Source organism: Bemisia tabaci, chromosome 4, assembly GCF_918797505.1.
Source record: "Bemisia tabaci chromosome 4, PGI_BMITA_v3".
Lineage (NCBI taxonomy): Eukaryota > Metazoa > Arthropoda > Insecta > Hemiptera > Aleyrodidae > Bemisia > Bemisia tabaci.
Genome location: NC_092796.1, coordinates 31,546,826 through 31,574,583, shown reverse-complemented (window position 1 = coordinate 31,574,583; position 27,758 = coordinate 31,546,826). Strand labels below are relative to the sequence as shown.

The following is a 27,758-nucleotide window of genomic DNA, read 5'->3' as shown; positions in this document are numbered from 1 at the left end:
ACTGGTTCAAATATTTAACCAAGTGATTGGGCCACGGACGGATGCAAGCATCACGTGTCATGTTTCTGGTCCAACCTTCGTTCCGATTGCAAACAAAAGTCCGAACTTTTAAGTGCAAAATTTTCCTGAATGAACCCTCTGTTCTTCGGTTAATTGTCCATGAGCATCACAACTTGTAGAAATTGTTCGGATGTTTAAAAATTGACGAATTCATCTTCGATTTAAAAAAAGCGCTTATTTTGTTCCAATTTCACCCACTCCATGACCGTCAAAAGTTCTGGGATTCCTTTTATATTTTTTTCCAAAGTTCCGGAAAATGCGAAAAATCCGGAACATTTCGGGAATAGAGAATTTGCAGGTGTCTGAAAGATGAATTTCGTATTTAAGTGGAAAATACTAAGTGAATTGAACACGAGGATACCCTTGGTCCATGAATTTAACAATTATTGGAGAAGATATGACAAAATGATCTAACGGCCGCCCGCTTGGAGAGAAAAAACCTCCATGAAGTCTGATTTTGACAGTGCCTCCGTTCCCCGGAAATAGTTTCAAATTCCGAAACTTTTCGGTTATTCCTAAATTGTCTCCGGAACTTTTGGAATGGAGAATACATGCTAAAATACATGTGTTTAAATGGAAATTGCCGTCTAACGACGTCACTAGGCGGTGTACTTTCTCACTTTTAAATCTATTTTTACACTATTCCCCATATCAGAAAAAAGTTGTTAAAAATACTGTGAAATCAGCTCTGTAAGCACTTTCAGATGGAGCAATAAAAAACTGCACTGGAAAAAAAAAACACATTGGATCTAGAGTCCAGACTCTTGAAAACATTGACAAGAAAAAATAATCTTGTTCAATCGGATTTTTGCTTGAATCAAAACGAAATCCGCTTAAATTAAGAGGCTTGGTTCTTGATTTAAGCTAGATTCTGATTGAATCAAGAGTACTTTTTCTTGTCGATGTTTTTAAGAGTCTGGACTCTAGATCCAATGTGTTTTTTTTTCCAGTGTGGCATGAAAATTCTCCATTCCAAAAGTTCCGGAAAAAATTTAGGAATATCAGAAAAGTTCCGGAATCCGAAACTATTTCCGGGGAACGGAAGCACTGTCAAAATCAGACTTCGTGAAGGTTTTTTCTCTCCGAGCGGGCGGTCCGAGTGTTCGAGATTTTCGGAATTCGTTCCCGTTTGCGGCAGCGAAAACAAAGTGAGTACACAGTAAACTTGTTGGTTTTATTGAGCCCGAGCGCCGGTGCCGGGACGAAAGTGCCATTGCGGTGAAGGGGGTCGAGGGTTAAACTTCGAAGTGGCCCAAGAGGCCGCGGGTCGTAAAGAGTCGGTGCCCCACATGACGTGGATCTCGGTTTCAATTAGAGGCCAACTTGTCTTTATTACGGCCGTTCGCTCTCCGAGTGACCGCCCTCATCCTTCCGCCATTCCGGCCCGCTCCGGATCCGAGGTCTTAAAGAGCCTCGCCGAAGAACAGATTTACTCGATTTTACCGCCATTCGAGGACAAAGTTCTCGCGTTTAACCCATATATCCCGTTTCTTTCTACGCCGTGGTTTATCCAGGGTGTCTAGTCTACAAGTCCGGAATTTCCGAAAGTCCGGAAATAGTATTGATTTTTTAAGGGCGGTCTGGAAGTTCGGAAAAAGTGCGGATATTCCGCAAAAGGGTCCGGAATTTTTTTACTTTTTTGTAATTTTTGTCGCAATTTCAAATTTTTGAAAATTTTCAAAATTTGGCAACTGGAGGTACTAAAAAAGTGCGGAATTTTTCTGATGGAGAAGGTACTGAATTTCTTGAAAAGGTACTGAAAAAGTACTGTAAAAGTACGTATTTTTGATCAGCCTGTTTTAGCAGACACCCTGTTTATTTTATCCTATGACAGGAGGACGCACTTTACCGTGCAACACAAAAACGCCGTAAACACCATTTTACATTTTTTGGAAATAATGTATCATACACTGGAAAAAAACTGAAAAAATACACTATCATCCACTCGGCTCCGATCCTTCGCCAGACTCTCAAAAACTCCCCTCGCGCACAGTGGATTCAGTCGATTACAAATGTCGGACATGAAATGGACCGCGTTAAACAGAAAGAAACCAAGCCACATCGGCTATTGCCAAACTTAATTGGGCAAATTAATTATTTACATGAAAACGGTTGGGCAGATTTTCGTGCAACACTGGAAAAAAAAACACATTATGGATCTAGAGTCCAGACTCTTAAAAACATTGACAAGAAAAAGCACTCTTGATTCAATCGGATTTTTGCTGTAATCAAGAACCAAGCCTTTTAATTAAAGCGGATTTCCTTTTGATTTGAGCAAAAATCCGATCGAATCAAGAGTATTATTTCTTGTCATTGTTTTCAAGAGTCTGAACTCTAGATCCAAGCAACTTTTTTTCCAATGTAGCAGAAAAACTCGTGTACCTTGGGACAATGTTTGTACAGAATTCTTTCGCACATACTATCGAGAACTTACCCTGAATTTTTGACGTGCATGGGTAAAACAGTTTTTGTTTTATGAAGTGTTAAGTTCCAAAAGCGCGCGGAAATCTTGATGGATTTACGGCGTTCTTGCTTAGCTCGGCAGCACACAGCCGAAATTCCATCACAGCCAGTGGCACGGCGTGTTTTGCGACGTATCGATTGAGTTGTCATTTAAACCTATGGAAAATGATCGATAAACAGGGTGTTCGCAACGAACGCCTCAATAATCGATTCTTTACCTTAGCCTCCAATGGGAAAATCACGATTATCGATCGCCCACTCATAACAGCAAGTCGCGGTATTGAAAGTTCGTTGTTTCTCACACGAAGGAACGTAACTCCACTCCAAGGTTGAAAATTGACTCACAATTAAATTTTTTACGATACTAGGCCTGCATACTTTTCGAAAAAAAATGCTTCTGATTTTTGCATGAAACCAGAGGAAAAGTCAGGGAAATTTCCAGTTAGAAATTTTGAAAATTCTCCCGGTTAAAATACAATTTGCTTTGAAAAATTTCGTCATATTGAAATATAGTTACGTTCTTTTATGGGAGAATTGATGAGTTGGCAACATTGGTTTTTCTCCATAAAAATGTATTTTAAACAATCGACACCTGGTGAGGTAGATTGCCTTACTTAAAAGCGATATTTTTAATGGATTTAAAAGGAGAAAAAATAATGTTGCCAACTTTCAAAATGGCCACTGATGACTCGAATTTCGAAATTTTTCTGAGGAGAGCCTCCCGAGCCCCCCTTCCATCCCTCCCATTCGAAGTGTCTGGATCCCCCTGTGATTCGCTTGAACCATATCATTGTCAAATTTCATTCATTCTAATAAGTTTTTGTTTCTTCTTTTGTTTCAGGTAAGTTTCCACCGCACAACCCTCTAATTTCTTTGATCTTGGCTATCGACTCAGAATTTGTCGATCAATTCATCAACTTCAATGGCATGTAAGAACCTTTTACTCCGAAATTCTATCCGATTAGCACTCCCGTTAGCTGTGCTCTCTGCTACTGATCGGGCATCCAATTTTGATGCACTGTATATTAAGTATGGTGTCATTTTAGTGTACATGGTATCCCTGGGGGATAAACAACCCGACTGCAGAAGCATGCTTTATGGATCAAAGTGAGACTTTTTTACTGAATTAAAATATTTAAAAACAAATGCTCCCCAGTCGAAGTTACGGCTTCCTTAATTCTTCGGAAAATCGCCGCTTTTTTGGAATTTTGAAGACGGCATATAACCAGAACTTTTAAAAATAGCTTGCCCTTATGATTACTACGCTGAATGTATTCATGGCCGCTATTATTCCCAGACATCAAGTCAAAAAGGGATGTAGTGAGGGTCTAAGGGAGGGAGAAAAAATCAAGTTTTTACCCGTGAAAGACTCAAGGCCTCCCAAAATCTCCCTTTAACGCGGACTTATACTTAAGGTCATGGATGAATTCAGCTCCCAAAATTGTGATCAAGAATGCCATATTTCATGAAATTTGGTTCATAACCGTCGTCAAAGTTCATAAAAAAAACGATGCGTTTTGAAAAAAGGTAGGGAAGGGAACGCAGCTTTTTCTGGGGGCACTTTCGGGGACGGGGCTTTTTAGAGGGAAACGTATCATTTTGACTCAGTAGAAATGCTCCTCCAGTCTGATACCATAACCCCAACACACCCTGTATAAGCTTCTAACACTAAAACACAATTCCATGACTAAGGATAGCTTACTCATTCATAGCCTCAGCGAGCATAAAGTATTTTCACTCAAAAGCTGGAGCTCTAATGCAGTGGCGAAGTGTGAATGATCCGACTATCGATAGTCATTCATTTGAACGTATGGTAAGGAGTCGATTATCGAGGTGTTCGTTGAGAGCACCCTGTTAATCGACTCTTTTCCATAGGTTTAAATGGCATACCAAACAATATATCGCAAAGCACGCCACGCCACTGCTCTCATGGCCAGAAGAATAAGCGCTCGGTGCAGCGGCGCCCACGAATTTAGCGAAGAAATCGCATAAATTGACGGAATAACAAGCCAAATTGAACTTCGCCATAAATCACAGCAGCGAAACCGCGTGCCCCCCCCCCCCCCCTCCTTGCACCTTCCTTGGACGTCTCCGCAGCGTTTTGCAAAAACGGCCGATCGGTATAGGATTCCCCGGTGGCGTTACGTGTTTGTTGCCTGGCTCGGGACCACTCCCGTAAGTTCTTGGAGTTTTTATTGGACTACCTCCGACATCAATTTACTTTCAGGGTGGGAGCCGCGTTGTCCGGTCGGTGTGTAAAATTCATCGCGCTTTAAATTTTATCGCTCGAGTTTTATGACACGCCTTTAATAACGTCACGTCCAACTCACTCATCGGCCCTTTTTAAAAGGCAAGGCTGAACGTTACCACGCACCATTCACGTGAGAAAAACATGGATGTGGCTGTTAGATTACTGCGGGCTGATTGTCGACGTTCATAGACAAAGAAGACAGAGGACAAATTGGACTGCATTTTGCCTGGCTCATTTGAAAAAACACTTATGTTCATAGGGAAACTAATGACACATACGTTGTTTTTAAACCGGACCAGAATTTATAGTTCCAAATTGCAAAATGCAGTCCAATTGAGCGATCCTTTTGATTGAAAAAGATGGTTCTTATAGACTAAAGTAGACTAGATAGAGGAAAAATAAATGAAAATAAATATTAATTAAATTTAATTAAAGTAAAATCTAAAATTATAGACTAAGTAAAGAGTCTCTCGTGGGTTGCCGTTAAATGGACTGCATTTTGTAATTAGGAACTATAAATTCCGGCCCTCTTTAAAAACAACGTATGTGCCATTAGTTTCCTATGCACATACGTGTTTCTTCAGATGAGCCAAGATTTATAGCTCCAAATTGCAAAATGCAGTCCAAATAGTCTACTTACCTCTTTTTGTCATTGCAACTATCCGTTTCCACCGGTAAGATCCCTCCCATTTCTGTTTGTCTTCTATGTCGATCCTTTTGTCGATCGATTTTAACTATCAGTCCACTGTACTGAGAGAAATCAGTTTCGTCGCACCGGGTGATAAGTCGGCGAAAAGTCAGGGCAGCTCCGAAAAGTCATGGAAAATTTGCCCAGCCTTGAAAAGTGCGGAACTTAGTATCCGGAAAGAATTATTCCCTCCCTGCAGAAAATATTACATTTCGATTGCGAAACTGGGAGTGTGTGTATCTCGGTTGCGCTGTTTCGGAATCTTCGCTCCTGTACTATTTTTTAAAAGGAGACTGAACCAACAGCATAGCTTGAATCTTTCACAGTATATTCGCTATAGAGAGAAGAAAACTCACCAAAATATTAAAAAAATGACGTTTAGTAGTTTCCTATGTAGAGGGTAAAGTATGGCAAGAAATCTGCAACGCCGCAAACCGAGATACAAATCTCTGTATTTTCACCATCGATATGTTTTTGATTTCTGAAGATTTGCTCCTAAAATTTTGCGTGAGCTGAATATTTTTGAGAGAGCATGCCCCCAAGAAATAGAAAAGTTAGGGATAAGCCAGGGTATTTTATAGTCAAAATTCTGGGAATTTTGTATTTTAAGATAACTTGCCTCCCTGTTTCAATGATAACAATCATCGATCCCTCAGCAAATTCCTTTTGGGGTGAGAAATTACTGCTACGTATGCATTATATTTAATAGGAGGCGAACTTTCACGTTAAGGCGATTCGTCCCAAGGCCTGGCTGTGGTCGAACTGGCGTGCAATACATTTTTTGATCGATCTTTGAATCGCTTTTTAGTGGCTTTGATCGATAAAAGCATTCAATTGCCAAGACGGGGATTTATCCCAAATATAAATGAGGCCATTCGATAATCAGTGGGGAGGCGTGAATGATGGATTATCGATAATTCCTAATTTTAAGCTATGGTGAGGATCGATTATCAAGGTGTTTGTTGCGATCACCCTGTATATCGATCTTATATCCCGAGTTTAAATGGTAGACCAATCGATATATCGATGACGATTCAACGATAATCCAGGCGAAGAATGATATGCGCTGAAGTAGAGACCTGACTCGGACTCGAGCTATTTTAAGCTGAATCTATAACGTGGCAACCGCACGGGCGGAAGTGAAACGTTATGCAGCTATTGTAATGACGCGTATTTATTCTCCGTAGACTCGTGCGCTTTCGTCAGACTATTCGCACGAGTGAAAAAGTGGTTTCTTGACATTCATTTTTTGAACTTTTTCCACCAGAACGTTGTCCATATTGGTAGTAACCCCTGCTCTGCGACTTAAACCTGTCAGGCGCTCTATGCATTCTCGGAAAAGTATACTCTCTCCCTTTTTCTATCCCTTTTTTACCCTTTTTCTATCTCTTTTTTACCCCTTTTCTATCCCTTTTTTACCCTTTTTCTCTCTCTTTTCCCTCCCCTCTCTTACCCGTGGTAAAAATTGGGCTTTAAAATAGCATTTTGCACGGAGAAAACAACTTCGTGCGTGGGACCCGTAGTTTAGGTCATATGGATCTCTGAAGCTTCCGGATTGAGCATCTGAACACTTTAGATCTAGCTGTCGAGGTTCGGTTCTCACATCCGAAAAACTTCGGTTTTCACATCTGAAGGACCTCAGATTCAGTATTGTGCTTAAAATTGTCTCCATATTTTGAGGAAGGCTTCAAAATTTTAGGTCATCGATATTCTCCCTCTTCCTCTGTTATCCTCCCTTTCTCTTCACCCTCGTCGCTTCGTTTCCTCTCATTGAGACTTGAAACTCAACCTTAAAGAAAGAATCAAGGAAAAAGAAAAGAACAGGGATTGGGGTGGAAATCGGGAATTCGTGAGCCGTTCTGCCGTGCTAAGGAAGAGCGCCGTAAAATCCATCAGGCGTCGCCAAATTCCCTTTGACAAATCACAAATTTTCAGGAAACTTTTTTGAATATTCCTCCACCAATTTTCAAAGGATTTCGCTCGCAATCCGCTCTAAAAGTTCTGAAAATTTCAAGGAGAAACATTCAAAACTCCCTGTGAAAATAACTATTTTCTGAGAGGAAATCTGGCAACATTCAAATGTCCATACGGCGTTTTTACCGAGCGTGGCAGCGTTGGGCCCGGGTGGGCCTGCTGCATTAATTATGAGGCGGCGCGTGAAAATATCACGAGGCACTTATATACGCGCACTTACCGGCGGCGCTGATTCCAGTTTCATTATACGCCGTGCGTGCCGAGGCCGGGTTAATAAAGTTCATCAATAAATCCGCGGTTCAACCCCCCCCCCCTCCCCCTCTCCATGCCCCGATCCCTCCACGTCCCGTCCCACAGTGGACCGAGTCAATAGGAGAGGTCGGACAAAATTTGGAAACTTCAAAAGCTTATAACTCCGTTCATATAAAACTTCGAGGTTCTGAAGGTGCACCGAAAAAAATAACATGCTGTTTTAGCATCTAGGATGTCAAAAATGTGTCTGGTGATCCCAAGATGCTGCCTTTACTGCCCCCGCAGTTAATTTTACATCCTTTGAATGCAAATTCAACTGCGGGAGCAGTAAAGGCAGCATCTTGGGATCACCAGACACATTTTTGACATCCTAGATGCCCAAACAGCATATTATTGTTTTCAGTGTGGTTTCATTCATTGGCTTCCTCGTAAAATTTTCTGCCAGAAGCATCCCTTGAAATTTAAATAGAGAATTTGCAGGTGTCTGAAATTTTGTGAATTTCATCTTTAAAATGATACTACTAGAAAAACTGAGTACGAGGATATCTTCGGTTTCTAAATTGGACAATTATTGGAGGAAATATAGCAAAATAACGTAATCTGCTAAAATACATGTGTTCAAATGGAAAATGCCGCCTGATGACGTCATGAGGGTGAACATTTCTTCACTTTTAAATCTATTTTTATCCAATTTCCCATGTCAGGAATAAATTATGAAAAATTCTGCGAAGTAAGCTCATTAGGATACTCTCAGATGAAGCAATCAAATTTTTGTGCGCAAATTCTCCATTGTGGCCATAAACTTGAAAATTTGCAGTTTTAGTTAAAAATTTGGACCGCGTTTGACAGCAAGGAACCAAGCCACATCAGCTATTGCCAAAAACTAAGAAAGTCAATTTTTTACGAGAGAATGTTAGTGCGGATTCCTTCGAAAATTTTAGGGAATTTGCTTCGTACTACACTGGAAAAAAAACACATTGGATCTAGAGTCCAGCCTCTTAAAAACATCGACAAGAAAAAATACTCTTGGTTCAATTGGATTTTTGCTTAAATCAAGAACCAAGCCTCTTAATTTGAGCGGACTTCCTTTTGATTTAAGCAAAAATCTGATTGAATCAAGAGTATTTTTTCTCTTCAATGTTTTCAAGAGTCTGGACTCTAGATCCAATGTGTTTTGTTTTCCAGTGTATGGAGAAAATTCACTGAAATTTGCACGAAAATCCGCCCAACCGTTTTCATGTAAAAAATTAATTCGCCCAATTAAAGGCAATAGCTGATGTGGCTTGGTTTCTTTCTGTTTAACGCGGTCCATTCATGTCCGACTTCTCTAATCGACTGGATCCACTGTGCGTGAGGGGAGTTTTTGAGAGTCTGGCGAAGGATCGGAGCCGAGCGCGGAAAGATGAGGGTCATTGATGTTCGTCGCTGAATCACATCCCCGGAGCCGGCGCGAGTAAATCCGGTCTTAATCAAACCCGTATCCCCCGTTTCGCCGCGAGCTTTCCGAAGGCAATCAAACTTTTAGAAACAGCAGCTGCTCCGTCTGTGCGCCCTCGCATTCTTCCGCAGTTTCTTCCGTCCGCCCCACACTGGACGCAGCCCATAGGAGAAGTCGGACAAAATCAGCCGACTGATTATTTAAATCGATAGACAAAGCTATAGGCAAAAATGATATAGGGAGTATGGAGCATTCCTACAGGTTAAAACAGGTGATTCTTATAGACTAAGGGGGAAATGATGGTCTGTTCCGTGCGCCCCACACTGGACCGAGTCGATATGAGAAGTCTGACAAAGTCAGCGGACTGATCATTGAAATTGATGGACAAAGCTATAGACAAAGATGACATAGGGAGTATGGAGCGATCCTATAGGTTGAAACAGGTAGTTCTTATAGACTAAGGGGTGAAATGATGGACTAACTGTCGGGTCTCTTGTCGGTTGCCGTTAGTTAGTCTATTACTTACCTCCTTTGTCCATTGCAACCACCCACTTCCATCATTAGGATCCCACCATATACTTTTTGTCTTCATTGTTTATAGCTTTGTGTATCAATTTCAATAATCGGCCCGCTGGCAACTTTGAATGCTTATCCCTCTATGGTATGAATTATTATAGGATCTTAGATTCTAGGGGACACTAATCTATTTTGTGGCTCGCATAAAAAAATAGAGCACCAAATTTACTTTTCAAAATTTTAAAGTTAAGGGAATCAATTCTTCAAATGAATAAAAAATTAATGAAGTTTTGCAAAATCATGGCACAGAGGAAAGATTCAATTTCTAAAAATTCCGAAAATACGTTCTTACAAATTCGTAACCAGGGTGTCTACAAGTCCGGAAAGTCCGGAAATAGTATCAATTTTCTAAGAGCAGTCCGGAAGCATTGAAAAAGTGCAGAAATTCCGGAAGAGATCCGGATTTTTTTTCATTCTATAGGCATTTTTGTCGCAATTTGAGCGAGATATTCAAATTTTTGAAATTTTTCGAATTTCGTCAACTGGAGGTACTGTAAAAGTACTGCAATTTTCTGTTGAAGAAGTAATGAATTTTTTGGGAACTTACCGAAAAAGTACTGTAAAAGTCCTGATTATTGGCCAGCCTGTTTTAGTAGACACCCTGTCATCCCTCCATGGCATGAATTAATGTTGAATCCCAGATTCCAGGGGACACTAATCTATTTTGTAGCTCGCATAACAAAAATAGAGCACCAAATTATTTTATCCAAATTTTAAAGTTAAGCGAATCAATTTTTCAAATGAATAAAAAACTGATGAAATTTTGCAAAATCATGGCACAGGGGAAAGGTTCAATCTCTAAAAACCCGAAAATGCGTTCTTACGAATTTGTAACGCTATGCCATAGAGGGTTATATTGTACAAACTATGAAGCAAGAAAGGTTAAAATAAGCTTCATTGGTTTTTTCATAGTGAAATTCCCGTTTAGTAACACCCATTGAAATTGAATTCGTGACTAAATAAACATCAAAATTTGAAATTGTAGCCAAATATTTTATGTCCGACCTCGTCTATTAGCTCGCTCTACTGTGCGCTCGCTGCGCACCACGCCGGCAAAGCATCTTACGCTCCGTCCTCTTGTTGTCCTGTAACCTTGAGGGTTTTTTTCAGTTCGTCAGAAGCAGCAACGAATTTAATTTACATATATCTGACTTATTTTTGGCGCGTCGAAATAACGTAGGATCGGAAAATGGAGTGCTGTTTTCTATTTATTCGCTAAGAAAAAAAAAATACATATATACATTTGCGGGCTGATTATTGAAATGGATAGACAAAGCAATAGACGAAGAAGACATATAGGGAACATGCCAAGGATTTAAAGTTGCTCAGATGAATCTACACCAGAATCAAACCAACATCGGGACCTCGGGCAGATTTTTCTAAACAGCTGGTTTCAATTCAAACGTATTCACTGGAAAAAAAAGAAGAAAAAAAGAAACACATTGGATCTAGAGTCCAGACTCTTAAAAACATCGACAAGAAAAAGTACTCTTGATTTAATCAGAATCTAGCTTAAATCAAGAACCAAGCCTCTTAAGTTAAGCGGATTTTGTTTTGATTCAAGCAAAAATCCGATTGAATCAAGAGTATTTTTTCTTGTCAATGTTTTCAAGAGTCTGGACTCTAGATCCAATGTGTTTTTTTTTCCAGTGTTGTAACAAACTGATCCAATTCAGGGGCAATGAAAGATTTCTACAGACATATTTCAGCTGGTTCTTATCATCGAAAAGTCTATTTTGAAACCCTAAATCAAGAAAAGAACCATGTATTTTCGCAGACAAGCGGTTTGCTTGATAATTTCTCGGAAGATCTTTATAACTGTTATTATTTTGTTATATATTTTCTCTGAGCTGATTTCACCAAAATAAAATCATAGAGCGTACCTTACCCTGCCCGTTTCTCTGAGTTGATTTGGTCCTTTTTGCGTCCAGGAAAAATGAGAGCCAAGTTATCACACAATTTAAAGACATAATGATTTTTACAACCAACTTGACTCTCTTCGTCTAGAATGAACGAAGAATGCTCCTGCAGTATGTTAAGCTCTTCAAGTAGGAGACCCCTTACTTTTCAAAAATTTGAATTCTTTCTGAAAATGCAATCCATTTAACGCCAAGATTTCAAGATAGCCGTGGAACATCTCCGACTTAAATTCTCCTCAAGAGTGCTCTGAGCATAGAGATTTCTCTCTTGATAAAGAGCACTCACGGAGATTTGAAGTCAAGGTAGTGTCGAGAGCCTCTTGAGTGCGCGGCGCATAAGGGGCTGTCTATAAATTACGCCAGGCGCCCTTAGGTGGGCGGGGAGGGGAGCGTCTTGAGGTGCCCGATACTGCTGAGCTACCAAAAGAGAGCAGTGAGTACAAAAACGAAATTTTCTTTCAGATTCAACATTTATAATGGACCCAGAAAATAAGGTGGGAGATCAAATTTTGAGTGAAGAAAATACTGCGTCAAACCATCTTAGCCGAACAAAGTTAAGAAAAAAAAAAAAAAAAAAAAAAAAAAAAAAATGCCCGATAGCGTCTCTCCTTTCTTCACCTGTGTAGCTCACGTAGCCCTTGAAGCACCACTACACATGAGGGGATTTAAGGACAAGGCGCATAAATGCAGTTTTTGCTACTTCGAGAAATACTTTTTTGAAGTTTCGAGATTACATGGATCCTTACGGCGGAAAAAAGGTTCAAACTGACTTTTTTATGCTTAAAATTTGGAACTTTGGAGCGAATTTTACAGAGAGTATGCGTTAAGACTAGTTTTCTTTGAAATTGTTAATATTTCAATTTTATCAAAAACTGCACTTATGCGCCTTGTCCTCCAAGCTCCTCTAAAAAGACGAATGAATCAACCGACATGGAGGTAGACCATAGTAACAGACGTTTGTCGATAACGGCGCAGAGATACAACTATTCGTGCTTTATGGATAACCGTGTTGTATCTGCAAAATTGAAGGCGCGATGGCGCGAGCGGCAGACAATTATTCTTGGATGGATTGGTAGGGTTCGAGTGTTTGAATCATCACCTCGAACTTTTTAAAAACTAACTTGTCAATGTTAAAATTCAATATGTCCAAATGCTAAAATTTCACAGGTGATGGAAAAACGTCTTAGTATTCGATGCGAAAACCTCAGATGCACGTTGATAATGTCATTTCATGTTTCTGAGAGTGCGTGATGTGAGTCATGACCTATTCCTACAATCCTGCAGAGTTTACGTTTAATTCATGAGCAAACTTAATAATGGACTCGTTAGTTCTTTACATGGAATAAACGAAGAAGGTAAATTTTGTTTGAAAGGCTCCTTCAATTTTCAGAGTTTTTGCGCGATGTTCACACAGACCATGAAGATTTTCTCAAATGAATGGGTCTTTTTTTACGTAAAACTAATTTGTCGACTTTTAAATATGTCGGATTTTATCGTCAACTGATTCAATTGACTTCGTTGCAACTTCCCTGCCAACTGTATCGATTCAGGTTTGTAGACAGAGACCATACACTCTCCTGCACGACTCGAAACTCTCGGAGCGGTTGAATGCATGCACCGTGGAGGCGGTATAAACTGGAGTACAGATTAGCGCCACGCGTTCGTGCCGTTCTCGCTGATAGAGATCGGGGCAGTTAGAACTCCATTTTCACATCACTTCCCTGCCACCTGCAACTGTCGCAACTCTCCCTGCCTCCTCCAACTCTCGGCCTAGGATCATTGGCGCTCCATCATTTATAAATCGCTTAATTCATTCCGTCACTGCGTTGGAAAAAAGTAGCATTTGATTGATTCCTTCCAAACTAGACGGCATAGTCTCATCCAGTGATGATTTCGTGAGTCTGGTTTCGTGCGGTCTGATCAGCGAAATTGATAGACAGAGGAGACAAAGAGAGAATGAATCGATCCGATTGTTAGAAGAGGATGAATGCAATCTATAAAGGATGTAAGTTTTAGACTAACTAACGGCAATCCACGAGGGAAGTCAATCATTTTCCCTCTTAGTCTATAACAACAACCGTCCGTTTCAACCAATAGGATCGCTCCATCTTTCCTTTGTTGCCTTGTCTATAGAATTCAATAATCAGTCGGTTGATACATTCGAAATAATCGATATTCTCCGAGGTAGACTAGCGTCTCTAAGATCGATAGTTTATAAATTATTTAAATAGAAGGAATCCAGTTTTGCCAACTTGCAAGGAGTACCATAGGCCTTTTCGGTTTTTGCATTATAAATTCTCTCTCTAAAAAAAAAAACAAAACTTTTGTGACCTGAGGGTCATTCAAACGGTCTTTTCTCAAAATTAACAGATGAAAAAATGAGCAGCCTCGGAGTCCAGAATTTGTCCCAAAGCAATGAAGCGGAGTAACATAGATGATTTTTACAATTCCACGTCGGCGCGCCTTCAATCAGACGCGATACCTCAAGCTTCACCGCTAAGTTAGTTCAGATGCTTAACCTAACCAAACCCAACCTCCTCCATCGCTATCTCAGAATTCGTCGCAATCCGATGAAGCGGAGTAACGAAGATGATTTCTTCAATTCCACGTCGGTGCGCCTTCAATCAGACGCGATACTTCAAGCTTCACCGCTAAGCTAGTTTAGATGCTTAACCCAACCGAACCCAGCCTCCTCGATCCCTATCCTACAATTTGTCCCAAACCAATGAAGCGGAGTAACGAAGATGATTTCTAAAATTCCACGTCGGCGCGCCTTCAATGAGACTCGATACTTCAAGCTTCACCGCTAAGTTAGTTCAGATGCTTAACCCAACCTTCTCGATCGCTGTTCATCAAAATGTTCATGCACCGCGCTTTTTTTCCATGCAGGTATAGATAATACCCTAAACGTGCATACTGAAATCTTGCCTCAGAGCTTACGATGCATGACTTAATTAAGAGCATTAAAGCATCATGTCTCCGTTGCTTGGAATAACAAGGAGCAGTAATGCGATTTCGGTGATATTTTACACTTGATAGACCGGTCGAATTGGGAGTCCCTCGGCCGCTCTACGGCTCCATTGTGCGCTGTATTGCCCCTCTCCCAACCGTTGTCCCCCTAGGACCCCCCTCTGGCCCCCTTTCACCCTCTAGTCGCCCGGTCGGCGAGGTGTGGCGACTAGTTTGATGAATCGGGTGTACCGCTTAATTGAAATGATTGATGAGACCTGTGAATCGGCGAACGTCAAAACCGAACATGTCCATATTTTGATGAGCCCTAGAATATAGGTGTGCGAATGGAGCTCGGGGCTCATCGGATGGTGGTCCCGATGGGTTTTCGAATCGATTGATCCTGATGCGCGCGACTTCCAGCCCAACTTCCGCGGCTTATTAATTATTTCCAGCGACAATATCGGGGACCACCTCGGGCTCATCACCGCACGCGCGAGGTTGATTGGAAATCGTCACTCTCACCGTCGCTGCGGTGACGTATCTGCCGTTGATTTTCCGGTGGGGATAAGTGCTTTTACAAATGTTAAGATTTGTATCTCCACGATGAAACGAAACGCCACACAACGGATCGAGACAATAGGAGAGGTCGGACAAAATTTGGAAACTTCAAAAGCTCATAACTCCGTTCATACACAATTTTAGGTTTTGAAATTGGTTGAGTTGGTTTCCTCTTGAAATTCTCCTCTAGATGCACCCCTTGAAATTTGAAATGTGATGAATTTAACATCAAAAGCAGTTTTAGTTAAAAATTACATATCCGATCTCCATCAGTTTAAAAAGACTTTAAATTGAGTTCTACGCATAACCGTTGATAAAAATGAGGACAAACCCGTCTTGCAAAACGGAGCCTTGGTTTAAGTTCGCGATTTCTTAGACATATTTTCGAGGTAAAGTAATTCATTCTTTTGATTTGTCAGATTAGAGATGCAAAATTTTAGAATTAAACTGCAATTTCATGACCTATTCTGGCACAGCAACAGTGATACAAATGAACTGACTCGCCGACTGTGTATTATTTAGCACACTACATATGGAGAGGACTTTCCGGCGAAACCTCTTAATCTGATTTTTTCGACTCAATTCGAAAGACATCGTTCTACTAGCAACTTTTCCCCTGTGGACTAACGTCGCTTTTCCCAATGCATCGATGGTGAAATTTCAAAACCACATCGGTCGGTTGGCAACGTTGTAGGCCTCTTATCACATTTTAGTTTCAAGAGGATAAGTGAACTACATTTTGCCATAAGGAGCTACTTCCGAGTCATTCTAAAATTGACCTATCTGTCATTATTTCCTTTGTGCAGATCGATGCTTTAGTGAATGAGCGCCAGAAATATCAGTTTCCTCTCGCAAAATGTAGTCCAACTGATCATCGTTGGTAAAAAAAACGTAGTGTGATATTTCTTTGCCCTTTCGAGAAAGTTTCCTGAAAATTTCGTTCAAAAATTGTCCGGTAACATTCTCGCCGAACAGCGGAAATTTAGAAACACCACAACGCGGAAAAGAAGTGCTAGTTTGTCCCCTAAAATTTTGGTGCTACCCAAATTTGTGGGACGATATGGACAATTCCAATTAACTGTGATAGTACCGCAACATTTGGGCTAGTAAACTAATTTATCGGGGCACTACCCCAATTAATTAGAAATGTCTATATAATTCTACAACCTCGTGTTCTTTTTTTCGTGAATGGAGATCCGTACTCTCGTAGTTTAACCGTCGATGTTATTTGTAAAGAGATAAATCCTCTTGTGGTACTTTTCCGTTTTGTTTCCCTCCGATGCATGCGCTGTTCATATGACGTCACATGATTAAAAGCAGGCATGCCGCGTAGCCCTCAGAGGGAGCGAACCCATGACGTTGGTACGACCAGCTGTCAACACTAAAGAGGCCCCTGATAAAAAAGGCCGTGAAAAACGAGCATTACAGCGAATTAAAAGGAATAAATCAAAGAGTCCTGTCGTATCATTGTGACAAATAAAATTTACTCTCTCCCTTTCCCGGTCCAAACGATCCGGAGAGAAAAAACTCGGTCAAACCCGTCGAGGGGAAATAGGTCTTCAAAACCGAGCATGGTTTTTGCCGTGCGGGCGGCTCATTTTTTCGTCAGACTTGGCAACGCTGCGTACCCGACGTGAATTCTTCAAGCCGTTTTATTATGGAAACTTTTTCTCAACAGGGAAATAAAATGGGGAAAATGTGTAACGTCAACATTTCTCTTTTTCTTTATTTTTCACTTCAAAGATCCTCTCAAGTCGATGCAGGCTCAGCTAAGGAACGGTAAAGAAAGTCATCACTGTGCAAGGAATAAAATGTCAACGGTTATTATTTTCCCCTTTCATCGCCTGTAATGATATAAAATTATCAATTTTACCGATCAATACCAATCACCGATGATTTTCAGGCATTCTATTCATTTTGCATCCGGTTTTATTGTCATCTTTGACGGATACTTTTCTGGTTTCAAATAAAAGAGTGTCCTAGAGGTTATGGAATATTGACATTACTGGGAAACAATGATTTTGCGACGAATACTAAGTGTTCCATGATAACTAGCAATATTGATAATCTTTTTTTTTTTTTTTGGTAACCGTGAGGTAAAAAGTAGCGAATTTGCGCGCAAATATGACAATTTAAGCTCCAAATGCACATCAGCCCATTTTGGCCACACCCACGCAAGAGTTTAGTTTCGGTCTGGGCTGACCTGCTAGGGGCTTAAAATTGATAATCTTACCTACCTGTTTTTTCCTCCTAGCGGAAGAATGGAAAGAATAATAATGAGCCACTAGACAAGGTCTGAAGTAGAGGAAAACGTCACTTGTATTCTCTTCGAAATCCGACAAAGAAAAATATTCACACAACGGGAAGTTTTGAAATCAACTCCTGAACGAAGTATTAAAAATTCTTTTAAAAACAGATCAAATAGTTCGATTACACAAATGACGTCATTTGTATTTTCGCCTTTTAACCAATGTTAATAGAAAAAACTTATAAATTATTCAAGAGTTAATTCTATGACTTTTCGTTGTGTGATTCGTCCCCCCCCCCCCCCCCCCGGAATTTTGAAGAGAAAACACGTTGTCTTGTGCTTTAATTGATACCTTGCTAAGAGGCTCATTGATGGACTCTAATAATTACTGAGGTGGCTTTTTCCCACGTTTTCAACGTATGCTGCTGCATTACCAGGTGTTTTTATTTTTTTCAAAGGTTTGTGACAATTTGCATATATAGGCGTTTTGAAGCAAGATTTCAGAAATTTTGAATAAGTCGTCCTCATACATTTTGACCTCTCACGACTCACGTATCAGTAGCGAAGAATAAAACATCCCTAAACGCACTGAAAAAATGGTAAGCTGCTGCAGCACCTAGTATGTCAAAAATGTGTCTGGTGATCCTAAGATGCTGCCTTGATGGTCCACGCAATTGAATTTGCATTCATAGGATGTAAAGACAACTGCGGGGGCAGTAAAGGCAGCATCCTGGGATCACCAGACACATTTTTGACATCCTAGATGCTATAACAGCGTATTATTTTTTTCAGTACGCCCTCGACAATTTTTCCGGAAGTTCTTAATTTTGGTTTTAAGAAGCTGTTATGAACCCTACTCCGCACGTAGGCGATTTTGTATTTCAGCGCACCGTGTAACGACCATTCACTCATTTTAATCTTTACAATCTTTCAATTTGAACCGGAGGCACATCCATTTTTTCTAGCCAAGACTGACGCGATGCAATAACTTAGTTGTTAACCGCAATAATTGCCGATTCGCCCCGGAAAATCCTCGGAATTTTCTCGTCGATAGCTTCAAATTCGAGCGTGTCGGAGAGAACGCGGCTGGGCGGGCAACATGTGACCACACTGATGAATGGTGTAGATCCGGGAACCTGGCAGGCTCCCCCCCCCCCCTCCCTTATTAGACCTAGGCCCCCACGAGCCCCCTCTTGGTACCCCTGCACGCTCAACTTAATCAAAAGCTGTCATCTGGGGCGAAAGGACGGAGTGCCGTGGTTGTGACGTGTAGTCTGGTCCTGTTTCACTCGCTCAGGGTTGCCAATATTTTATAAAACTCCGGGTTTTTTTTATATCTTAGTTCAGGGCCCTGGTAAAGCAACAACATTCCATTAGCTTTGGTCTCCCTGTTTATATTTTTGTTTTAATATTTGAAGATCATGCCTTTCCTATAAAGCGGATTTAATGGGACGACCAGCTGGTCCATCAATATTTAACGGCTCGCTGGATGTATATCAGTCCCGTTCATACTATTCATTTTTTTGGCCATATAAAGTGGTAATGGACGTTATGACCGTACCGATGGCAAAAATGCAAAAACACGTTCCTCCATTTGCGACGTCACAGACTTCCTGTCATACTTTAGTTTTTCTTTAGAAAAGCCGTCACCGTAATTTCTTGAAAACTATCTAGATCTCATCGCAATGGAGATACGTAGTTTCGCACTTTAGCCATCAATACTTATTTCGAGCATTTGAAAATTGGTGGAAATGGACGGTTTCTGATGTGACAAAATATTTCTATTTTGGTCGACACTTTAAAACAGAAAAGGACTGAAGTGACGTTATGCCCATGATAACTGCGAGACTTTGAGATATTAATGAAACTATCGGTAGTAGGTCCGAACCTGTTGACCGCAAACAGATTTTATTTCTAAAGCAGAATCCCATGTTGCTCTGCTGAAAGGAAAAAAAAACGTATTGGAGCTTGCCAAGTTTTTCCAGATAAACGTAACATTTCCTCCAGAAATCAAGACTTTGTTTACAATTCTTCGGAGAATTACATTTACAGTTTATTGCAGTATGTCTGAAATGTTTAGAAAAAAATCTTATGATATTTACTAGGAAAAAATATTTTATTGGAGAGAAATAGGCAACGTTCGAACGTTCATACTGTGTTCTTCCAAAGCGCGGCAGCACGGACTAAAGGCTTTAGTCCGTGCAGTAATCGGGCACTCAATCTGCGATGAATATCACATACCGAGTGAATTCGGTTTCATCTTAACAATGAATTACGTTTTCTCGGCAATTTCCCGTTGCGCCAAGAAAAATCCTGGCTGCCTGAAGGAGGCAATTTTTTATACCGATAAATTAAATCAAATTAAATAAATTTAGCTCTCACGATGAAATGTATTTCTGTTTACCGCTAAGAATATATAAGGCACTTAGAGGGCTAAGGGGATATGGCCTGGGCTTGCGGGGTCCTGTGAGGAGAAGGAGAAGCGTTAGGCTATGGGTTATGTACCTATGCAGGCCTCCCATTTTGAGAATACAAAAATTCAAGTACAAAATAATTGTTTTTCGGCAACTTTAGATTTTATATGTTACTCTTCAGAGTAATTGAGGGCGAGGATCAAGCCAATGTATGTAATTACCATCTGCAATCAATTCTCAGAGGTAGCGTTCAAAGCGTTCCACTTTCCCAAGATGAAAGGATAGATATTCTCTAATATCATTGAATTTGATTCATTTTATTCATATCGATGGCTGAATAAGTACGACACGACGTACCTCCATTGCGGCGTTTCAAAATCTCTGCTCCCTGTTTGTTTTTTTCGAAGAGGAACAAGTCAACTTTATGGCTTGAAATTTATACAGAATATTCTTTTCATAGAGAAGAAAAATCAAGGACGTTTCTAAGAAATCATTTTGTATCGGGCTTCAGAAAAAAAATTAAGTATGATAGAGATACTTGGTCTCGCAGTTTAGCCACCGATATCTTTATACTGAGTTGTAGTGCTGCTAAAAATGATGATATAAATATACAGTGCATATTTTTTCAATAACTAAAGAAGACAAGGAAAACGGATAATAAAGGCTGAGAACTAACCGAACATTAAGCGGTGGACGTTTTGGGGGTGGTTTCGACCCCCTCTTCAACCCGGAAACTAAAATGTATAAAATTAATTTTTTTTTTTCATTTTTGTTTGAAACCACCCCGAAACGTCCCAGACTTTATGTTTTGTTGTTTTCTAGCCTCTGTTACCCGTTTTTCTTGAGTTTTTTAGTTAAATTATTAGGGCTAATATCGTATATTTGTGTTACATCAATAACTTACTCTATGTAATCTTTGTATTATAATTAGATGTCAGTTCAAATCAAATTTTCAAAATTCGTTTCGTCTCCTGTCTTGGCAGTCTGGCAGCACGCAGCGGATGAGAATTACGAATTCAAATTAAATTTACTGAAAAGCACTCCACATTAGACTTCTCGCCGTCAGCGCAGAACCCTCGGGCACATTCAGGAGATTTTTCTCGAGTTTCGGAAGTCGTAAATGCAGGCCGAACAGAGGACCGTAAATTATAAAAGTTTTAAATACCCCGTCATCCCGCTTCACCCCCCTTCATCCCCGTCCACGCATCCTTTCGCTTACACTTTAGTGCCGCTGCCAAGCCTTTGCCGCCGTCGTCGTCGTCGTCGCGGTGAAAAGACCTCCGGCAGGTTACCTTTTTTTCTCCGGCTCCGGGGCTCAAAAGGTGGAATTATAACTGATTGTTTACTTTTGAACCCGCATCGTTTGTTAAATCCGGGAACGTTTCACCCTCCTCATTTCACGCACCATTTACGGCCGTCCTCGGCGTTGTCCTTCTTACCTCGCGGATTTGTCAACCCGTATTTGGCCGTATTTAAATCAAAGTTGCCATTTCCATTGTGATGGAAGGTCCTCTCATGGTTGTATTCTCATGGGGCTTAGGACTCAGGTATCAGTATAGATGGTTCGTTTTGATTCAGGAACGTCGGACCTTAAAGGTTTCGGGGATTTATAGGAAGTGAATTTTAGCAGAATTTGGAAGTGAGGATGATAACGATGCCAAATCTGAGGTGCTTAAGAAAAATGCCGTGTAAACATTCGAGAGCTTTCAAATTTCCTCCCATCAAATCTTAATTTTTGAGGAGAGGTATGAGTATTTTCTCTTGAAATGTTCAAGTAATTTACATCTAATACCGGGGGGGGGGGGGAATCTGAAAAATTTGAGGAAAATTCGTATTTCATCAAAGGGAATTAGGCAATACATATCTGAAGAATTATACGGCGTTCTTCCTTTAAACGGTAGAAATGATGTCGTGGTAAGGAAGAGAAACCGTCTCGTATGAGAATTCGAATGTTGTCAAAATCATCCTAATAATTTTTTTTTAAAAATAATTTGTAGATATATTTTTTAAAATTTTAAAATTCATCAGATTTAGCGAATGGAATCTGCTGCAGACTGAAGAAATGTACACTGTACAGGTATGCCAAGAGCTTTTTGTCGCCCCATCAGACGAAATTTGGCATCTTCCAACTGTTCATACGCAGTTGCGAGGCGAGAATGATGGATTAACGATACTTTCCCGTTTGAAAATGTGGCAAAGAATCGATTACGAGGGTGTTCGTTGCTAGCACCATGTGTATCGATCCTTTTCCACAGGTTTACATGGCAGATCAAGATTTATCGCAAAGCACGCCATGCCACTGTTTATACGGCGATTTTTTCAGGACGGCAAAATGGGGTTTTCTGGAATCAGAGAGTTCGAAAGGAAAGTTGAAAGAATATTTACGGCGTCCTTGTGAGGATGATTGTAACCCTGGAGAATGAGGCATGGCAGCTTGAGAGGAGGTCTGAATGTAATCGAAATCAATTTTTGGAGGCTATCTGCGGGAATTTCAAGAGGGAGGGCGTCCGTAATGAAAGGGTCCGTGAAATAATGGGAGATGAAAATGATAGCGTGCACGGTATCGAAAGCGAGTATTTTGTTTGGTATGGACATGTGTGGAGAAAGGTGGATGATTGGTTGCCTAAGCAGTATTCGATTTGATATCTCCCGGAAAAGGCACCGTGGTTGACCGATAAGAGGTAGGCGCCAAGAGCGGAGGAGGAGATCGGTGTCGTTTCCCTGATGATCTGTGGAAGGGTAATTTCGGACGCAATTAACTGTCGGAAAGTGGCCAAAACCACCTTTAAGCCAGCAGGTTATATGCATAAATTAAGGCGTCAAAAGTAAGTTTCAAAAGTGGCCAGCTTCATTGCCTGTCTAAAATTTGTGCAATCATAGTAACTTTCTGTGTGGAACAATCAAAACGTCCAGCCGTTTTTATAATTTTCCAAATTTTCTCGCTTAATGACAGATAATTCCGTAAAAAACATAAACATGTAGGTTTTCCCGTTCTTTCAATTTGCGGTCTCAAAATTCGAGAAAAATGACGAGTAGCTAAAAAAATGAAACCAATCGATGCGATATATCGCATGTCGTTCTGACACAAAATTTGGCGTCCATCGAATCACCTTAACATTTCATGCGGAATTTTCCGATGATATTCCTTTCAAAAAATAAAAAGAGAGAGCACACATTTTGAAACACCGCAATCAAGATCCGTCTTTCGAAGCTCCACCGTCGATTCTGTACCTAAGGGGACATGCAACGCAACCCTCCTTCCGCCGCCGTCAAAGGGAAACCGGGAACATCACATTTCCGACTTTTTTGTGTCGAGGGAAAAAAATAAATAAAAATAAAAATAAACCGCACCCTACTCCCGTGTAATACCCCGAGGGCAAAGCTTCACTCGGCGACGACGGAACAGGGGGAAAATTACGCGCTCAGCTCATCCCGTTGTTTACTGTTTATTTTCGTGGGGGTCATGTCAGCATCGGTGCCGACAGTGATGATTCTTGTAAGGTGGCAGCACTGTTTTTTGCTTCGATTAAATCCATTGAAAATATCGATCCTAGGTTAGGCAGAATCGATACGCAGACTGACAACTTTATAATGATCTTCCAATTTATCTCAAGAAATTTTTTGCAATTGATCTTCCTAACATATTCTTAGTCCAACTAAAAACATGTTACAGACGCGAAGGGACGGACATTTTTTGAAAAAAGGATGGACACCTAGTGATATTAAAGCAGATCTCTCAAAGGATTGTGGTTTTTGCGAGCAAATTTTAGATACCACCTAGTTGACGCACAACCAAAAAAAAAAAAAAAAAAACAAGTTGGATTTTGCAATCGCTAGCGATAGCAATATTCGTCATGGGAACGTTAGCTTCTGGGATATGAAAATGTTAAGGTACAGTTCGTTTGTAGTATATCTTCTGATTTGAAGGGGCTATGTAATTTTGTGTTGACATCTCTTTTTTAACATTTTTAATTATTTTCTTTGCATACAAGAAAGCTGTTATGTACCAATTATTTATTTTCGTTGGATTATATATGGTTTTCGGAAGTTAACGCATTTAAGTTTCAGGTTCGCTTTTTCGGCGTAAAGTATACGTAAGGTGTCCCAAAAGCACCGGGACTTGTTCTGTAACTTCGAAAGTAAGATAGATACAGACATGATCTTGATCTCATTTTAAAGATCAACTCAATACCTATCGATTAAAACCAAGATCAGCTCAATCGGATAAAAATTGACCGAGTTATGGCAATTTGAAATCAGCGAGAAAAGTTTACGCCTACGGTTTTTAAGGAAGATTCTTCATCGCCGTAAATCGAAAAGTCGGCCGAAAAAGTGATGCTTATTGTGTTTTTTTTTATTTTCGAGGTATCATTTATCAACATTTTGTACCATCAAACACAACAGTTGACAGTGCGTATTATTGCAAAGTACTAAAAAAGTTGAGAATGCACATTTCCCGGAAACGGTCGGACTTGAAAGCTTCGTGGATACTCCATCAAAGACAATGCGCGGCCTCACACATCGAGCTTAACACGTGAATTTATGAGTAAAAATGGAGTTGAAACAATCCCTCATCCCCCTTATAGCCCTGACTTGGCTCCATGTGATTTTTGGATGTTTCCTACGCTTAAAAAGGAGCTTCGCGGACGAAGATTCGTATCGAAGACCGAAATCCAGAATGCAATTCAAAACTTCTTCAACTCCATCCCAGAGGAAGAATTCAGGAAAACAATGTTGGATAAGTGGCAAGAGCGCATGAAAAAGTGCATCCGGTTTGATGGACGGTACTTTGAAAAGCAAAAGGAAGTTATGGAAGATTCGGAGGAAAGTGGATACGAATATTAACTTTTTGAATCCTGGTAAGCGAAAAATCTTCCTAAAAACCGTTGGGGTAAACTTTCCTCACTAATTTCAAATTGTCATAACTCGGTCAATTTTTATTCGATTGAGCTGATCTTGGTTTTAATCGATAGGTACCTATTGAGTTGATCTTTAAAATGAGACCAAAATCATGTCTGTATCTATCTTACTTTTGAAGTTACAGAACCAGTCCCGGTATACTTTTGGGACACCCTACGACGTATTATATTTTTACTCTACACATATGCCCGAATACGCATCATAAGGGACCTATGTGCTTCCTAAGTTGCCAAGTATTAATTATTGTTAGATGATTGGTCTAAAACATTCAATACAACCAGTAAAAATTAGCTGTCCCCTACGAGATTCGAACCCCCGCTCGCACCAAAAGGGACAATTTCGTGAACGTGGGGAGAAAAAAGAACTGTTAAGTGATCTCGGACGCTGAGCGGGGCTTCACAAAAGACGGCCTTGAGGTTTCGGCGCACAGTGCGGCACTCCGTGGACAAAAATCGAAAAAGTCGTCAAAATTTTTTTTTTGAAAATGCACAATTTTTCTTGATATTCATGGTGAGGAACGTTTTTCTGACAAGGAATGATAGTTTATTTGTGATTTTCATTCGTAGATCACCATGGATAAGCCGGTAAAGTTGAAGGAAAAATCTCGGGAATGAATTTCCCCATTGAAAACATATGGGGAAAAGACTAAAAACTTAAAAAGACTTTTCTCGAGAAATACTCAAAATACTCCTGGACGTTAACATTTTCTTATTCCCTATATATCCTACTTTGATCGTGCCAAAGGGTTTTCCTATGTTGCTGCTTATAATTTTTTTATAAGAAGTTAAAGTTTGGGTATTTGACGGTGTTTTTACATTGCTAACATAGGGCTGATTCGAGGTTGCCAACTTTAGATGGACTTTTCTCGAGAAATACTCAAAATACTCCTGGACGTTAACATTTTCTTATTCCTTAGGTATCATACTTTGATTGTGCCAAAGGATTTTCCTATGTTGCTGCTTATAATTTTTTTATAAGAACTTTAAATTTGAGTAATAAGTGCATACGGGGATTTTACATGGGTAGCATAGGGCTTGTTCGAGGTTGCCAACTTCAAATGGACTTTTCTCGAGAAATACTCAAAATACTCCTGGACGTTAACATTTTCTTATTCCTTAGGTATCATACTTTGATCGTGCCAAAGGATTTTCCTATGTTGCTGCTAATAATTTTTTTATAAGAACTTTAAATTTGAGTAATAAGTGCATACGTGGATTTTACATGGGTAGCATAGGGCTTATTCGAGGTTGCCAACTTCAAATGGACTTTTCTCGAGAAATACGCAAAATATCCTGAGATATTAGCATTTTCTTATTCCTTATATGTCCTAGAATGACTGTGCCAAAGGATTTTCCTATGTTGCTGCTACTTTCTTTGTTATTTGAAGTTAAGTGTTATGTTTTCAACCTAAAATGCATCAATTTTTGAAGGCGGCAACATAGTATGGGTTTTCCCATGCGGGAATTCCCAAATCCCGCTGAACAGCGTTCATGGTAAACAAAACAAAACAAATCTTGTGTCTTGTGTCTCGCTTATCACTAGATACAATCGTATTTAGCTCAAATCATGTGCATGTGCCGAAGTAAATTCTCTCAGATTTAGCGAGAAAATTGTGATCTATTTCGTTCAGTTAACCGGAGGTGAAACATAGAATAGCTATCACTAGAAATGTGAGTCTTGGGTGCTAATAAGTACTTGGAGATTTGTGGATTTCGTTGTCCATTCTTAACCATGGTAACAAATATTTACACCTTCTTATTTCAAATGTATTAAGCTTTCAGCCGAAGTGCGGATTTCTACCTTTACCCGGCAGAATGTATGATTTTCAATGTTCTCACTCTCAGTGAATTGAATGACCTGATATCTCAGGCCCCAAACGTTTTCTTCCCATAATTGAATGAAGTAAGGTTTCTCTATTGTTCAGGTAAAGTCTGCCTTTACAATTTACCTCCCTTCAGCAAGTGAAATTTCTTGATTAGTGAGTATTGACTGTTACGCTGAGGTCAGATAGTGCGGTACGTCAACAGCATAACCTCTAATTCTCATGAAAGCAAGATCCATTGCTCAATTCAATAGTAGCTGTATAATTATTTAAACAAATGGCATGATCACATATTGTGCTTCAGCTTTGTTTAAAAATTTAGCAGTGATAATTCATCTATACCTACTTATCGTCACATTGAATACTGTGCGCGTTAATCAAGTCATGTTCGGTGCTTACCATCCTATACAGTTCTTAATCGTTCCTTAGTTTTTGAAGCTCATAAAAGGCTGTGCTCTTTGAATGGGAGAATTAGTGGTGTTTTCAATCATTATGAGAATGAGTGAAATACTCCTGAATGTGGTGTGTGACTAAATACTTACTCTTGAGTATTTTTCCTTCTGGTTTGTCCTTAGGACACTTGCGTGGTGAGTTTCATTTTCTTTCTACTCAATAGAAAATTTATTTCCTCCTTTATATTTGAGCAAATCAGGGCCTGCATTTCGTTTCATTCAGGACCCTTAATTAGGAAGTTAGGTGTTAAAATGCTTAGCTCCCAATTTCTGCATTCTTAAAATTACCATTACCTATTTCCTGCATTTTCATAACATGATGCTAACCATTATCAGTCTAGTCATGGATATATTCTTCTTGATGATTTGAGAAGGATTCTGTTTTAATATGTCATGCCAAGATTTGACCTGTATCATGTTAAAAGTCATTTGCGCTGCAGCACAAATCCTATGATGTCATAATTTCTCACGTAGAATCAGCATTGCCCAAAGCGCAGAATGCTTAAGCGCATGCGCAAAGGTTCAGAAAGTGCCTCCCTGATGCTACATCACTAATTAATGGATTTAATTACCTACTCCTGCCACTGACTATACTTTGGCGTCAAATTAAGGGAAATATATTTCAGGCTGTTATTATAGGCTGCATTCATTTGGCCAAAAACAACTGTTTTGGGAGACGGCATGTGTGCTCGTCACTTGGTTTGCAGTGTTCTTCATACAAGTCAGTGATAATTAGTGTGCTTTTGATTCATTTTAATGAATCATGCAGGT

The 27,758-nt window shown here is 40.0% G+C and overlaps 2 protein-coding genes across 7 annotated transcripts in view; one reads left to right on the top strand and one right to left on the bottom strand.

The window, feature by feature from the left end:
- The window catches only part of LOC109037205 (cathepsin B-like cysteine proteinase 4), a 30,586-nt gene extending 18,072 nt beyond the window's left edge, over nt 1-12,514 (bottom strand). Inside the window, exon 1 of the mRNA XM_019051749.2 lies at nt 12,511-12,514. The gene's annotated coding sequence lies outside the window, so the exon portion shown is untranslated. The remainder of the gene's footprint in view (nt 1-12,510) is intronic.
- Nucleotides 1-27,758, top strand: part of LOC109036932 (uncharacterized) — a 342,569-nt gene that overhangs the window by 129,013 nt on the left and 185,798 nt on the right. The gene's annotated exons all lie outside the window — the stretch shown is intronic.